We start from the raw sequence: 16,204 nt of genomic DNA on the forward strand, positions 1-16,204 counted from the left end.
CAATGTCTCCCACGCATCTACAATAAGTTCTTGAAGCCAAATATTTACTCATTGATCATTTGTCAGAACAGTGACTAAACAAGACACTTTGGCTTCAGCTTCCCTGTGTATTTTTGCAATTCCATGTACTCTCAATGTCCCCCTTAACTTTTCCTGAACGCTGATATTGCATAATGACTTCAAGCATGAAGAGGAATCACATTTTGGAGACAGTCTTCAGAGCGATTGTTCTAGTCAGATGTTCAGCTTAATTGTACCTCTTCTCAGACATCACTGCTAAAACTTCTCTAAGATTTTCACCTTTTTACCATCCACTGATACTTTCTCTGAGACATTTCTGACACAATCTCTGAATCACTACATAGTCATTAATAGCTTTCTATAATTTGAATTTTATAACTTTCCCAGACAATATCAATTCCTCATGCAGAACAGTCTCTGTAATCACAGGGTAAATGATAACCACTTCCCAACAATGATATGAGATCATGGTTTAAGTTACCCCGTGCATTTTGGGGTTCAGAACATCTTTTTCATATATGCTCCACCTGTGAACACCGCACCCATTGTCCCATATCAATACAGCATATCTTTCATTGTTCTAGTTTTGAGATTGATGTCAGATTCCCAAAAGGAAGTTAACTATCAAGCTATCCAAAAAGATACTAAATGGATAAAAATATTGCTTATAAATTGGGCACACTAATTTACTATGCTGTTAGAAGTATTTTCTAAAGTGACTACAGAGATCCACCTGTGTACTCCTGCTTTGAGTAGCCCAGCATCCCTCTACTGTCTTTCCTGTCATGGCCCATCTGGAGTGTTTTTTCTCTTCTCCCTGACCAGACATACAGAGACTGATAAAACTGAGTCTAGCACTTCATAGTGTATAGATTTAATTCCAACATGGTAATGTTTATTCTTCATTATTAATTTATTTTTATTGAAGTATAGTTGTTTTACAATATTAGTTAGTTCCAGGTGTACAACATAGTGATTCAATATTTTTATAGGGCGCAGTGGTTAAGAATCCGCCTGCCAGTGCAGGGGACGTGGGTTCAAGACCTGGTCCGGGAAGATCCCACATGCCGTGGAGCAACTAAGCCCGGGCGCCACAACTACTGAGCCTGCACGCTAGAGCCCGAGAGCCACAACTACTGAGCCCACGTGCCACAACTAATGAAGCCCACGTGCCTAGAGCCCGTGCTCTGCAATAAGAAAAGCCACTGCAATGAGAAGCCTGCGCACCACAACGAAGAGTAGCCCCCACTCTCCGCAACTAGAGAAAGCCTGCGCGCGGCAACGAAGACCCAACGCAGCCAAAAATAAATAATTAAAATTTTAAAAATATATTTTTATAGATTATACTCCATTTAAAGTTGTTAAAAACAGTGTCTATATTTCCCTGTGCTATACAATATATCCTTGTTGCTTATCTATTTTATACATCGTGAAACTGAGCAGGACCCTGTTGGTCCTTCCCCGGGACAGACACCCCCAATCCCCATGTCTCCTGACTTTCCCCCCCACCCCGCCCCCGGTCTTGCTGCACAGCTTGTGGGATCTTAGTTCCCCGACCAGGGATTGGACCTGGGCCCTCAGCAGTGAGAGCGTGGAGTCCTAACCCCTTGACCGCCAGGGAATTCCTGACCTGACTCTTGTTAATAGAAAAGTTTTAGCCTCCTAGGCCTTTCCCGAATTCCAAATGCAAAATCAGAGAAGTGAGAAAATGCAGAAACAAAGGAAAGCAGTCAAGCAAGACAAAATAATAATAGTTTAGCCATAAAACAAAGCCAAGGACCTTTAGTTCCTCCTCAAGGGCTATAGATAATATCTTGAGCCATATCCTGAGTTGTTTTGCAGAAACTAAAACCACCACCAGGTGGAAGAAGTTAACTGTGTGCTGACAACCAGCACATAGACCCCAGACCAGTTAGAGCCAGAAAACTGATAATTGAGATTCCGAAAATATCACCATTACCTCATCATCAACCAGAGAATTGTGCACAAGCTGATCACACATCCTGCCACCCTCCCTCCTCACACTGTCTTTAAAAACCCTTCTTTGAAAGCCATTGGGGAGTTCAGGTCTTTTGAGCATGAGCTGCCTGTTCTCCTTGCTGGTGCCTGCAATAAGCCCTGTACTTTCCTTCACCACAACCGAGTGTCAATGGATTGGCTTTGCTATGCATCAGGTAAACAGCCCAAGTTTGGTTTGGTAGCAGTAGTAGTTTGTGTCTCTTAATCCCATACCCCTATTTTGCCCCTCCCCCATGAAATGTTTATTAGCTTCTGCCACCAGTGGACACATTTTGTGTCTGAATGACTAGGAATGATATGTGCATTTGGATCTCTGTCCTCTGGGAGCTTCTGCAATGATATGTTTAGTCTCAGGGAGCATGATGAAGTTCACAGGGTCTGAACTAATACATCTCCAACCTTGGATGAACGTCTGCAGGCAACACAACATCCCCCAGAAACCCTGAGTTCTACCCCTTAAGAATGGACAAGTCCCTGAGACTTCCCTGGTGGCACGGTGGTTTAGAATCCACCTGCCAATGCAAGGGACATGGGATCGATCCCTGGTCTGGTAAGATCCCACATGCTGCGGAGCAACTAAGCCCATGCGCCACAGCTATTGAGCCTGCACTCTAGAGCCCGTGCTCTGCAGCAAGAGAAGCCACCGCAATGAGAAGCCTGCGCACCCCAAGCAGCCAAAAATAAAAATAAATAAATTTATCTTTTTAAAAAAAGGACAAGCGCCTTCTAAGTCCTTTGGCCCGCTGACTCCATTTCCCAGCGCCCCTCAGGGGTCTAAGATCGCCAGTAGTCCACGCGCGGGTTACCCCAAGTGTGGGAACTACATTACTCAGAATACTCTGCGTCGATCGGCAGCCTTGCTGAGCCAATGAAGGCTCAGAACAGAGGCGTTTCCGTGAGGGTTGCCTAGCGTGGGGCGGGACTTCCGGCGTCCTCCTCCGGGCGGTCATTTTGGCTGCTCGGGTGTGTTCCTACGGGCAGAAGTTCTGGAGCGTTTAGTGGGGCCGACGGGACAGGACCGAGAAAGCGACGGGGCAGTCGTTGTTCCCGCTGCACAAAGGCGAGTCTGAGGCTCGGCCGCGGCGCCGCCCGAGATGATCCGCACCAGGGCCGGTTTAAGAACCGCCGGCCCGCTCCTGGCCCCGCTCCGCCCACAGGCCTGGATGGCTGCGGCCGCTCGGAGGGACCCGCCTCAGGTAAACGCTCGTCCTCGGGCCCTCACCCCACTAGACACTAAAGCCCCAAGTGCTCTCGTCCCTGCAGCCCAGGCCCCGGTGTCCAGGACGGTGAGGCGCTAGTATATGGGCTCCTGTTTCTGACAGGGGTTAACACCTCAGCTTTCCTGTTTAATTTTACTATCGGGGGTGTGATTAGATGTGGGAGAGGGTTACAGGCGCAGGAACCGGCATGTACAAAGGCTTGGAGTTGCGACTGAGCCGTGAGGATTCGGAAAACCTGGGCTCCGTTGTGCCTGGCGAGGAACAAAGTTTGAGGTGGAGTCGCGCCTGGAATAGCAGGCTGAGGCCTCTGCCTATATTCTCAGAACTCTGAGCGCTGCGGAAAATTTTAAACTAAGGGGGGACACAAGCTACATTAGGCTTTTAAAAGTTTCCCAAAGGCTGTTCAACAGAGGAACAGACTGAAGGAGGAGAATGAAGCATTTGGGCACCAGGAGGTTGGATCTTCGTTCAAGCACACAGAGCTAGTAAGGTGAGACACTGAGGCACGGAGGTTAGGCATCCAGCCCTAGTTCACCAGGCTCAAGGGCCAGGCGTGGGCACACAGGGGCCTGAACCCACTGAAACCTGACATGGTTATATTCATTCATCTGTAACCTGTCTCTTAAAACATGGCTGCAGAAGCGCTTATGGGACCTATACCGGTACGTGTAGAGTGTCCCAGCCCCTTACTGTTCCCTACCCCCACCCATATATTCTCTGTATTGTGGTGTCGTGGTATTCGTTAAGGATCCAAGCTCAGGGTCCCGAGTCTACGAAGGATTATATGGAGGTATTTCCATTTCTGGCACCGAATGTAAATGGATGTGGAAAGGTTATCCCAGTATCAGGATGTAAAAATGTTTAGAGGTAGAGCTGAGTTGGGATCATTAAGATCTCCTTTCCATCAGGTGGGAAGAAGGAGCAGGAGGACAAGATTCGGGACTGGAATGGCTGCCTAAGAAGTTAGGTATCTATTCTGGAGGTGATAGGAAGTTTGGATCAGAGGAGGGGAATGATCTTACCTAGGTCTTTAAAAATTTTTTTTAATATTTTTAAATTTTTTTTAAAATTTTTTGTCTGTGTTGGGTCGTCTTTGTTGTGCGCGGGCTTTCTCTAGTTGCGGTGAGCAGGGGCTACTCTTTGTTGCAGGGCGTGGGCTTCTCATTGCAGTGGCTTCTCTTTTTGCAGAACACGGGCTGTAGGCACACGGGCTTCAGTAGCTGTGGCACGCGGGCTCAGTAGTTGTGGCTCTTGGGCTCTAGAGTGCAGGCTCAGTAGTTGTGGCGCACGGGCTTAGTTGCTCCGTGGCATGTGGGATCTTCCTGGACCAGGGCTTGAACCCATGTCCCCTGCATTGGCAGGCAGATTCTTAACTACTGCGCCACGAGGGAAGCCCCCCCTTTTTTAAAAAATAAATTTATTCATTTATTTATTTTTGGCTGCATTGGGTCTTCATTGCTGCGTGCGGGCTTTCTCTGGTTGTGGCGAGCGGGGGCTACTCTTCACTGTGGTGCGCAGGCTTCTCATTGCGGTGGCTTCTCTTTGTTGCGGAGCATGGGCTGTAGGCATGTGGGCTTCAGTAGTTGTGGCACATGGGCTCAGTAGTTGTGGCTCACGGGGTTTAGTTGCTCCGCAGCATGTGGGATCTTCCCGGACCAGGGCTCGAACCCATGTCCCCTGCATTGGCAGGCGGATTCTTAACCACTGAGCCACCAGGGAAGTCCCTTACCTAGGTCTTAACAGGCTGCATATGGGTGCATAGTGGAGAACAGATTGTAAGACTGAGGGAAGAGGAAGGAAAACCAGGGTGGAGGCTATTATAGTAGGCCACTTGAGGGTTAATGGAACAGAGTGGTAGCTTAGAAGTGGCTGGATTCTGGATGTGTTTTTATTAAGGGTTATCTAGATTTCTTAATGTGGAAGGAAAGTGTCTTGTTCTGCTTGGGTTGCTATAACAAAATACCATAAGCTAGATGACATAAACACCAGGAGTTTATTTCTCACAGTTTTGGAGGCTAGAAGTCCAAGATCAGGATGCCTGCATGGTCAGGTTCAGATGAGGGCCTGCTTCCTGGTTCATAGACACCATCTTCTTACTGTGTCCTTACATGGTGGACAACAGAGAGAGGAGCAAGCTCTCTCCTGACATTTATAAGGGTGCTAAACCCATTCACGTGGGGCCTGCCTTCATGACCTCATCTAATCCTAATTTCCTCCCAAAGGCTCCGGCTCCTAATACCATGAAATTGGGAGGTTTTGTGTCAACTATGAATTTTGGGGGGACGTAAACATTCAGTTTTATAACAGTGAGAGAGTGAAACAGAGGATTCAGAGATGAGAAATCCAGGTGGTTTTTTTCCCCTGAAGTATTATATAATTGACTTCTATTAGTTTCAGTTGTACAGCATAGTAATTAGCTATTTTTGTACGTTACAAAATGATGACCATGATAAGTCTTGTTACTGTCTGTCACCATTCAAAGTTATTACAATATTATTGACTATGTTCCCTACGTTGTACATTACATCCCTGTGACTTACTTGTTTTGTACCCGGAAGTTTGTTTTGCGGTTACCCTGAGGTTTTGATACAGCAGTCTATATATGTATATCGTTTTAAGTTGCTGGTCTCTTAATGTCAAATGCATTTCCAATATCCTGCACTCTCTGCTTCTCATGATTGCTGGTTTTGATATCATATTTGTGTGTGGATGATTTCCTACTTTGACTGTATGTTTACCTTTACCGGTGAGCTTTCCCATTTGTAATTTTCTTGTTTCTAGTCCTGGCCTTTTCTTCTAGAGAAGTTCCTTTAGCATTTGTTGTAAAGCTGGTTTGGTGATGCTGAATTCTCTTAGCTTTTGCTTGTCTGTAAAGCTTTTGACTTCTCCGTTGAATCTGAATGAGAGCCTTGCTGGGTAGAGTATTCTTGGTTGTAGGTTTTTCCGTTTTCTGACCTGCAGAGTTTCTGCTGGAAAATCAGCTGATAACCTTATGGGGATTCCCTTGTATGTTATTTGTTGCTTTTCCCTTGTTGCTATTTTTTTTTTGGCTGCAGCTTGCAGGATCTTAGTTCCCCGACCAGGGATTGAACCTGGGCCACAACCATGACAGGGCTGAGTCCTAACCATTGGACCACCAGGGAATTCCCAAGTTCTGTATATTTCAGTGATGTATTTATGGTTATATATGCTCTCAAAAGATGCTGAATTGTACATTAGAAAGAGTACATTTTGCAGTATATACTACACAAAATTAAGACAAAGGTCAGAGAGCTATTATTATTATTATTATTTTAAATAGGGTTGTCATGAAAGACTCGAATGAAGACATTAGGCCGGTAACTTGAAAGGATTGCGCAGCAAGCACTCCATGTGGCTATTTGAGAACAAAGAAATTCAGGCAGAGAGATCTGAAATTATAAAGCTCTCTGGTGTTTGCTTAGGTAACATCAAAGTAGTCCCATTTGGTTTTGTTAAAAAACAGAATTCAGCCAAGTAAATTTTAAAGATCTTATTGGCTTTATTCAGTAATTCATGAATTGGGCAGCATCCCATCTAACGAATAGAAAGGAGCTCCGAAGAGCTATGAGAAAGTTATACTATAAAAGAGCTTATTGTTTGTGGTAAGGTTACCTTTCTTTAGGCGACGGCAGGCAGGGGTTTGTCAGGCAAATTACCTCACTAGTACTGACCAGGTTAATTCTAGATTGACTTATTTAAGATTCGGTTTCTAGGGGAGGCTGAAACTGTAATTAAGTTAGGTGTTAAGTCTTGGTTTGGTGAGTGCAGGTCAGTTCAAGTGACTCCATTTTGGGCCAGTTTTCTCTTTTTTTAAACAATTTTTAAAAATTTAATTTTTATTTTATTTTTTAATATATTATTTATTTATTTATTTATTTGGTTGTGCTGGGTCTTAGTTGTGGCAGGCAGGCTCCTTAGTTGTGGCTTACCAGCTCCTTAGTTGCGGTATGTGGGCTCCTTAGTTGTGGCAGGTGGGCTCCCTAGTTGCAGTTAAAGGGCTCCTTAGTTGCAGCACGTGGGCTTTTTAGTTGCAGCAGGCGGGCTTCTTAGTTGCGGCCATGGGCTTCTTAGTTGCAGCACATGAGCTCCTTAGTTGTGGCATGCGAACTCTTAGCTGCAGCATGCATGTGGGATCTAGTTCCCTGACCAGGGATTGAACCCAGGCCCCCCTGCATTGGGAGCATGTAGTCTTAACCACTGTGCCACCAGGGAAGTCCCTTTAATTTTTATTTTATATTGGGGTATAGTTGATTAACAATGTTGTATTAGTTTCAGGTGTACAGCAAAGTGGCTCAGTTATACATACACATGTATCCATTCTTTTTCAGATTCTTTTCCCATATAGGTTATTATAGAATATTGAGTAGAGTTCCCTGTGCTATATAGTAGGTCCTTGATGGTTATCTATTTTAAATATAGTAGTGTGTATATGTTAATCCCAAACTCCTAATTTATCCCTCCCCCCCACCCCCACCTTTCCCCTTTGGTAACCATAAGTTTGTTTTCAAAGTCTGTTTCTGTTTTGTAAATAAGTTCATTTGTATCATCTTTTTAGATTCCACATTTCAGTGATATCATATGATATTTGTCTTTCTCTGTCTGACTTCACTTAGTATGATAATCTCTGGGTCCATCCATGTTGCTGTAAATGGCATTATTTTGTTCTTTTTTTATGGCTGAGTAATATTCCATTATATGTTTACCACATTTTCTGTATCCATTCCTCTGTCATGGACATTTAGGTTGCTTCCATGTCTTGGCTATTGTAAACAGTGCTGCAGTGAACATTGGGGTACATGGGTGCATGTATCTCTTCTTTCTTCCTTCCTTCCTTCCTTCCCCCCTCCCTCCCTCCCTTCCTTCCTTTCTTCTTTTCTTCCTTCCTTCCTCGGCTTTCATGATCTCACTTCCCCCACCAGGAATTGAACACTTGCCATGGCAGGAATCCTAACCACTAGGCACCAGGGAACTCCCCTGCATGTATCTTCTCGAATTATGGTTTTCTCCAGATATATGTCCAGGAGTGGGTTTTTAAACAATTTTAGGGAGAATACATTTTGTGAAACAGAAGTTGTCTTCTCAAATTTACAATATTTTGATTTGACATCCGTAATGATAGGGCTTTGGGAGATCTTTTTTTTTCCTTATACACAAACCACACTTCAATTTTAGATGGATGCAGTATCGTCTCCATGGTATATCATAAGCTGTTTGCAGCAGATGTCATAATTCCTATTTATATTTCTGACTGAAACTCTCCTTATACCACAACCACCAATTAGGGGAGTGGAATTGCATCCTACCCCAGTGACTGTTGGCACAGTTTCACTTACTGCCTGGAGCGTATGCTGGCTTAAAGAGAGAAGACTTTCAGAATCACCAGCTCGGGTCTCAGATACATTCTCTGCTCTTTAGAGATGTAAAGTCCTGGGTTCGACCATCACTGTTCTAAGATTTCAGTGTTCGCATTGACTAAAAAGACTCCACATGGAGATTTCCTTTTTAGCCTTACCACCTTCACTTAGTTGGGGAACATTCGGAAAATCTAGGACATCTTCCCCTGAACTGTCTTAATAATTATAAATATTTCAGTACTTTCAGGGAAAAGAGCTCAGTCATTATAGATCTGTCATTTAAAACTTCCCAAACCCTGCTCACAAATTTCACCTGAACTCCTGTGCACATATGTTGTCCCCTGGACCAGCAGCCTTTTTCCATCTCCTGTTATTTTCCTCTCCAGATTGCAGTTCTTGGCTCAACATGTTTATTAAACTTTTGGCAAGGCCAGTAAAATCTTAATTGTTAGTTCATTAAGTTCCCCAGTATTACTCCCCTCTATCTTGATATTCTGCCCCTGCCCCCCTCAGAAAGAACAAAGAAATCACCATTTGAAAACACTTTCTGCTTTTTAACATAAAACAAATCATTTAACTCTAATGTCAGCTAAGGACCATGCCCCCATGTCTTAACTTCTCTGTGGACTGGTTCTTTATCAAATCTCATGACTGGTGACCTGTTTATTACTGCTCTCTCTCTGGCTCTTTTTAAACTAACATTATAAACACTTATACCTTCTAAAAATAGTTTTTTCTGGGACTTCCCTGGTGGCACAGTGGTTAAGACACTGCTCCCAGTGCAGGGAGCCCAGGTTCAATCCCTGGCCAGGGAGCTAGATCCCATAGATTTGCTCAGCTAATGCAATGCTCAAATCCTAACTTTTAAAAAAAGTTGAGTAAAAGCAGAAAATTAAATCTCAAAATAAAATTTCAAAATTAACATTGAGCAATTAATTCTTAATAATGGAAGTGAAATAATTCACCCACATGCATGCCGCAACTAAGAGTTCACATGTCACAACTGGGGAGCCTGCCTGCTGCAACTAAGACCCGGCACAACTAAATGAATGAATGAATGAATAATTTTAAAAAATAAAAATAGTTTTTTCTCTCTTAGTGATCCAGTACATTTCCTGTTCTACTGTCTCTTTCACCTTTTACAACTGAACTTGTAAAGAGCATTTTTTTTCTCTCTTCCGATTACCTCAGCTATGTAGCTCTACTTACTCAGGTTTGGTTTATTAGCCTCACACCTCCATCGTCATTAACAAACTCCTAAGTCCAATGGTAACTTCTAAGATTTTGCTTAAATGTCCTCTCAGAAGCTTTTGCCACAATTGACATTTTTATTCTTAATTTGAATTTGTTGGGTCCTCTTTTTCTCCCATCCCTTTAATATGGGACTGCCCAAGAGCTCAGTCATGTCTAAATTCTCAATCTTCACACACATTCTATTGTGATTTCATGCAGTGTCATGACTGTAAATAGCACTATAAGCCCCAAACTTGCAAGTGTACATCTCCATAACATACCTCACTTTGAAACTCCACAGTTATCTGTATAATAGACCTTTTCTTGGAATTCTAGTAGACATCACCAACTCAACATGTTAAAAAATATTTCTCCTGAGCTTCTTTCCAATCCTTCCTGGTCATAGCTTTCCCTGTCTCAGTTGGTGCCAATTCTATTCTTCCATTTGCTGAGACAGGCCAAAAATCTAGATATCCTTGATGCATTCTTTTTCTTACACCTCATATGCAGTCATAAGAAATCCTATTGGTTCTGCTCTCAAAATTTATCCAGAGTTCGACCACTTTCCATAACCACTTCTGCTGCCAGCCTGGTCAGAGCCAACATCCTTTCTTACCTGGATTTCTTCAACAGTAGTCTCTATGCTCCCACCCTTATTCTTCTGCAGTCTTTTCTCAGCTTACCAGACAACACGGCCTTTCAGCAGGTGAGATAGAAAATGTCAGTCTTTTGGTCAAAATTCTGTAATGACTACCATTTTCCTAAGAGAAAATTCAAAATCCTTACCAGGACCCTACGGAGCTTCATGTTCCTTTCTGACCTCTCTCTCTGTTTTGTTTGTTTATTTATTTGTTTTTGTTGTTCTTGTTGTTTTGGCTGCGCCGCACTGCTTGTGGGATCTCAGTTCCCTGACCAGGGATTGAACCCAGGCCCCCTGAAGTGGAAGCGTGGAGTCCTACCCACTGGACCACCAGGGATTTCCCACTGACCTCCTCTCTTAAACTTTCTGCCTCACTCAACTGGTTTCATGTACATGGGCACCTGAGTTTGCCTGGGACATGACATGACCCTGGCTGTTTCTTTTGCTTGGATCATATGCCCAAAATATTCACATGGATTATTCCTTCACCTCTTTTCAAGTGTTGTCTAAAATATCCAACTGTCAATGAGGTCTCCCTTTACTAACATTTAATATTGCATCCCTTCCACTAATTGAGCTCCTTTTTTCTCCTAAGGTACCTTTATCTTATTACATATTGTATATTTTATTTTTTTAAAGTACCTTTTTAAAAAAATATTTATTATTTAATTTATTTTGTGCTGGGTCTTAGTTGTGGCACACAGGATCTTTGTTGAGGCATGCGGACTTCTTAGTTGTGGCATGCAGACTCTTAGTTGCACGTGCAGGCAGGATCTAGTTCCCTGACCAGGGATCGAACCCGAGCCCCCTGCATTGGGAGCACAGAGTCTTACCCACTGCACCACCATGAAAGTCCCTGTTTATTTTAATTATTATCAAATGTCCACCTTTCTTAGCTATCTTGATTCTCTAATTATGAGTCTCATTTCCTGACATAGCTCACCTACTGAGAATAATGTAACATACTTTAGGTGCTTAACACATATTTATTGAAGCAGCAAATATGGGTTTGACCCCCTTCTTCATGTTCATTTCTAAGAGTCTGGCAGTTTTTACTTAAATGGTTTTTTCTTTTCCTCTCCCTTCCAGGCTATAATTTTGCAAGGTTTTCCAAAATGAAAACTGAATAATATTTAGGGAAAAAACTCCTCAGATTGGCCTTAAACAGAGCCAGACCTTTTGCACAGATTCCTTCTCTCACTACTCAGACCTCACCTGTCATTTTCACCTGATCTTTTCAGGCATGTCATATTTGGTGGTACCCAGCATTATGTCTTGTTTCTGAACAATTTGCACATGCTTCTAATATTTAACCATGATAATACTTTTTGAAAACCTGTAATTTTGGAAGGAACAAAAGTTGTACATGAGGTGCCATACTGCATCTTTATCCATGAATGATATCAGATATTGAGACAGTTTTGGTATATTGGAAGTCTGTAAGCTTCTCCTAATAATAGACGTATATTTGCCTGCAAGGTGTTTTAATTGAACCTCTATTAAAAATTATTTTACCTAAGTCTGAATTTAAAAAATTTTTAAATTTTATATTAGAATATCGTTAATTAACAATGTTGTGTTAGTTTCAGGTGTACAGCAAAGGGATTCAGTTATACATATACATGTATCTATTCTTTTCAAATTCTTTTCCCATTTAGGTTATTACAGAATATTGAGCAGAGTTCCCTGTGCTACATAGTAGATCCTTGTTGGTTATCTATTTTAAATATAGTAGTGTGTATATGTCAATCCCAAACACCCAGTTTATCACCACCACCACCCCCAACCCCACCCGGCCACCTTTCCCCTTTAGTAACCATAGTTAGTTTTCTTAGTAGGTGAGTCTGTTTTCTATTTTGTAAATAAGTTCATTTGTATCTTTTTTTTTTTAGATTCTGCATATGAGTGATATCATATGATATTTGTCTTTCTCTCTCTGACTAACTTCACTTAGTATGGTAATCTCCAGGTCCATCTACGTTATGTAAATGGCATTGTTTCATTCTCTTTAATGGCTGAATAGTATTCTATTGTATGTATGTACCACATCTTCTTTATCCATTCCTCTATCAATGGGCATTTAGGTTGCTTCCATGTCTTGGCTGTTGTAAACAGTACTGCAGTGAACATTGGGGTGCATGTATCCTTTCAAACCATGGTTTTCTTCAGATATATGCCCAGGAGTGGAATTGCTGGATCATATGATAGCTCTATTTTTAGTTTTTTAAGGAACCTCCATACTGTTCTCCATAGTGGCTGTACCATTCTATTGGGTTGGCCAAAAAGTTCGTTCCGGTTTTACAGAAAAACCCGAACGAACTTTTTGGCCAACTCAATACATTCCCACCAACAGTGTAGGAGGGTTCAATAACAGTCTGAGTTTGATGACCTGGTGGTAATAGAAGTGAAAACTTGGTGAGAACTATGAAATAACCCACAGAGTTGGGTTTTCTCTTTCCTACTTTACACCTCTGCCAGTATGGCTGACTAAGGTCAGCCTCTCCTGAGGTTGAAGGGATTCAGTATTTTTAATTTTGCTAAGGAAAAATGATGAGAAAGAATAATGTTATTAGAATCCAATGTGATATTATCTGAACGTGAGAGGTTTTGAGATATGTTACACTCCAGAATAAACGGATAACATTATAGCAAATGGAAAACAAACTCAACATGACTAATTATTAATATAAAAAATTTTAAAATAATAGTACAGAATATTAAAAAATCCTAGAAAAGTGAGGAGGGTGATAGGAAAAAACCCACAAGAACTAATCAAACAGCAACAAATGGACTGACTCACAGCTGAAATAATTTCATCTATAATCCTGCTCCATCTCCCTCCAGCAACTGCTTATGCTAAGACAAACTCCAAAAGTCGTGTCACTACATCCCTAAATACTTAAGTAAGGGAATTCCCTGGTGGTCCAATGGTTAGGACTCCACGCTTTCACTGCCGAGGGTGTGGGTTCAATCCCTGGTCAGGGAGCTAAGATCCCGCAAAACATGTGGTGTGGCCCCCCAAAAAAGAAAAATAAACCCTTAAGTACGTGTACCTAATAGACAAGGACTTTTTTTGTTTAACTTAATTGTAGTATTTTATCATATGTAACTATAAACAATAATTCCTCCATATTATCCAGTACCAAACAGTATTCAAATATTCCTGAATGTTTATATTTTGACAGGTTCATTTAAAGAATCATGAAATCATTTCTTATTTGTTATTATATTTTATATCTCTTGATTTTATAATTGTCTATGGATAACTCCCTTTTTAAAATTATTTATTTATTTTTGGCCACGTTGCGTCTTCGTTGCTGTGTGCAGGCTTTCTTTTTAGTTGAGGTGAGCGGGGGCTATTCTTTGTTGCGGTGTGCAGGCCTCTCATTAAGATGGCTTCTCTTTTTGCGGAGCACAGGCTCTAGGTGCATGGGCTTCAGTAGTTGTGGCTCGTGGGCTCTAGATCGCAGGCTCAGTAGTTGTGGCGCACGGGCTTAGTTGCTCCATGGCATGTGGGATCTTCCCATACCAGGGCTCGAACCCATGGCCCCTGCATTGGCAGGCGGATTCTTAACCACTGCGCCACCAGGGAAGCCCAGTAACTCCCTTTTATACATTAATTTTTTTTGTTTGAAAGAGATCATATTCCATGTAGAATTTTCTGATACTCTGATTTGGTGTACTGCCTTCTCATGATGTCTTTTAATGTGACCTCCCATGCTTAATATTTCCTGCAAAAAGGTAGTTATTTTAGAGATGAGATCAGATTCAGAATTATTCATTTTTCTCTTTTGTAAGATTATGATCAATGTAGTCAGTGTGTCAACTGCACCTGAGTCACTCTCATCTAAGGGCTTTAGCAGCCATTGATGATTATTGCCTGTACCATCAATGTAGGTGATGGTTCTACCCTCCCTTTTCCTGTATTAGGTGGAACATGTTTTTTACAGACAAGAAAGGTATTGGAGGAGAAGTTCAGATAGAAAAAAATATGCAAAAGTATCTGGATTCTTTTTATCTCTCCTTTCTCAGTGTGATGATTTGATCCTTTGCTATTCTTCAAATAGAGGGTTTTTTTTTTTAGTAGTAGTAGTAGTAGTAGTAAACGTAAAGGATTTTTACAAATTTATTCTTTAATCCATTGTAGATACAGTTGACCCTTAAACTGTGGGGGTTAGGGGTGCCAACCCCCTACATAGTCAAAAATTTGAGTGTAACTTTTGATTTCCCCCAAAACGTAATTACTAATAGCCTACTGTTGACCAATACATATTTTCTATGTTGTATGTATTTTATACTTAAGGGTAGAGAAAAGAAAATGCTGTTGAGAAAATCATAAGGAAAAGAAAATACATTTACAGTATTGTACTGTATTTATGGATGGCCAACAGGCACATGAAAAGATGCTCAACATTGTTAATCATCAGAGAAATGCAGATCAAAACCACAGTGAGATATCACTTCACACCTGTCAGAATGGCTATCATCAAAAAGACCACAGGATTTCCCTGGTGGTGCAGTGGTTAAGAATCTGCCTGCCAGTGCAGGGGACATGGGTTCGAGCCCTGGTCCGGGAAGATCCCACATGCTGTGGAGCAGCTGAGCCATGCACCACAACTACTGAGCCTGCGTTCTAGAGCCCACGAGCCACAACTATGGAGCCCATGTGCCACAACTACTGAAGCCCGAGCGCCTAGAGCCTGTGCTACACAACAAAGAGAAGCCACCAATGAGAAGCCCACACACCGCAATGAAGAGTAGCCCCAGCTCGCTGCAATTAGAGAAAGCTCATGCGCAGCAAGAAGACCCAATGCAGCCAAAAATTAAAAAAAAATAAAAAATAAGATAAGACCACAAATAACAAGGATGTGGAGAAAAGAGAACCCTCCTACACTGTTAGCGGGAACGTAAATTGGTGCAGCCACTGTGGAAAAGAATATGGAGGTTGCTCAAAAGAACTAAAACTAGAACTACCATATGATCCAGCATTGCCACCCCTGGCTATTTATCCAAACAAACAAACAAAAACCCACTAATTTGAAAAGATACATGTACCCCAGTGTTCATAGCAGCATTATTTACAGTAGCCAAGATATAGAAGCAACCTAAGTGTCCATCAATAGATGAGTGGATAAAGAAGATGTGGGATATATATAGTTGTATATATCATGATATATGTATTATATATATTATGTGTATATGTTTAATAGAATAGAATACTACTCAGCCATAAAAAGAATGAAGTTTTGCCATATGCAACAACATGAATGGACTTGGAGCGTATTATGCTTAGTGAAATAATTCAAAGAGAAAGGCAAATACTGCATGATATCACTTATATGTGGAATCTAAAAAAGAAGACAAACTGGTGAAGATAACAAAAAAGAAACAGGGACTTCTCTGGTGGTCCAGTGGTTAAGAACCCGCCTTCCAATGCAGGGGACTCAGGTTTGATCCCTGGTTGGGGAACTAAGATCCCACATGCTGCGGGGCAACTAAGCCCGCTCATTGCAACTACTGAGCACTTGAGCCACAACTGGAGAGCCCGCGTGCCGCAATTGCTGAGGCCTCAAGCCACAACTAGGACTCGATGCAGCCAAAAATTAAATAAATAAAAATATGTTAAAAAGACTCACAGATATAGAGTACAAACTAGTGGTTACTAGCAAGGAGAGCAAAGGGGAGGGGCAAGATAG

At 41.9% G+C, this 16,204-nt stretch overlaps 1 protein-coding gene and 1 non-coding gene across 2 annotated transcripts in view; one reads left to right on the plus strand and one right to left on the minus strand.

Moving 5' to 3' along the window:
* The window catches only part of LOC132354035 (zinc finger protein interacting with ribonucleoprotein K-like), a 52,131-nt gene that overhangs the window by 19,781 nt on the left and 16,146 nt on the right, over nucleotides 1–16,204 (plus strand). The gene's annotated exons all lie outside the window — the stretch shown is intronic.
* On the minus strand, nucleotides 6,332–6,403 carry TRNAD-GUC (transfer RNA aspartic acid (anticodon GUC)). Its single transcript has one exon. It is a non-coding gene; the product is annotated as a tRNA-Asp (tRNA).

Source organism: Balaenoptera ricei, chromosome 19 (assembly GCF_028023285.1).
Source record: "Balaenoptera ricei isolate mBalRic1 chromosome 19, mBalRic1.hap2, whole genome shotgun sequence".
NCBI lineage: Eukaryota > Metazoa > Chordata > Mammalia > Artiodactyla > Balaenopteridae > Balaenoptera > Balaenoptera ricei.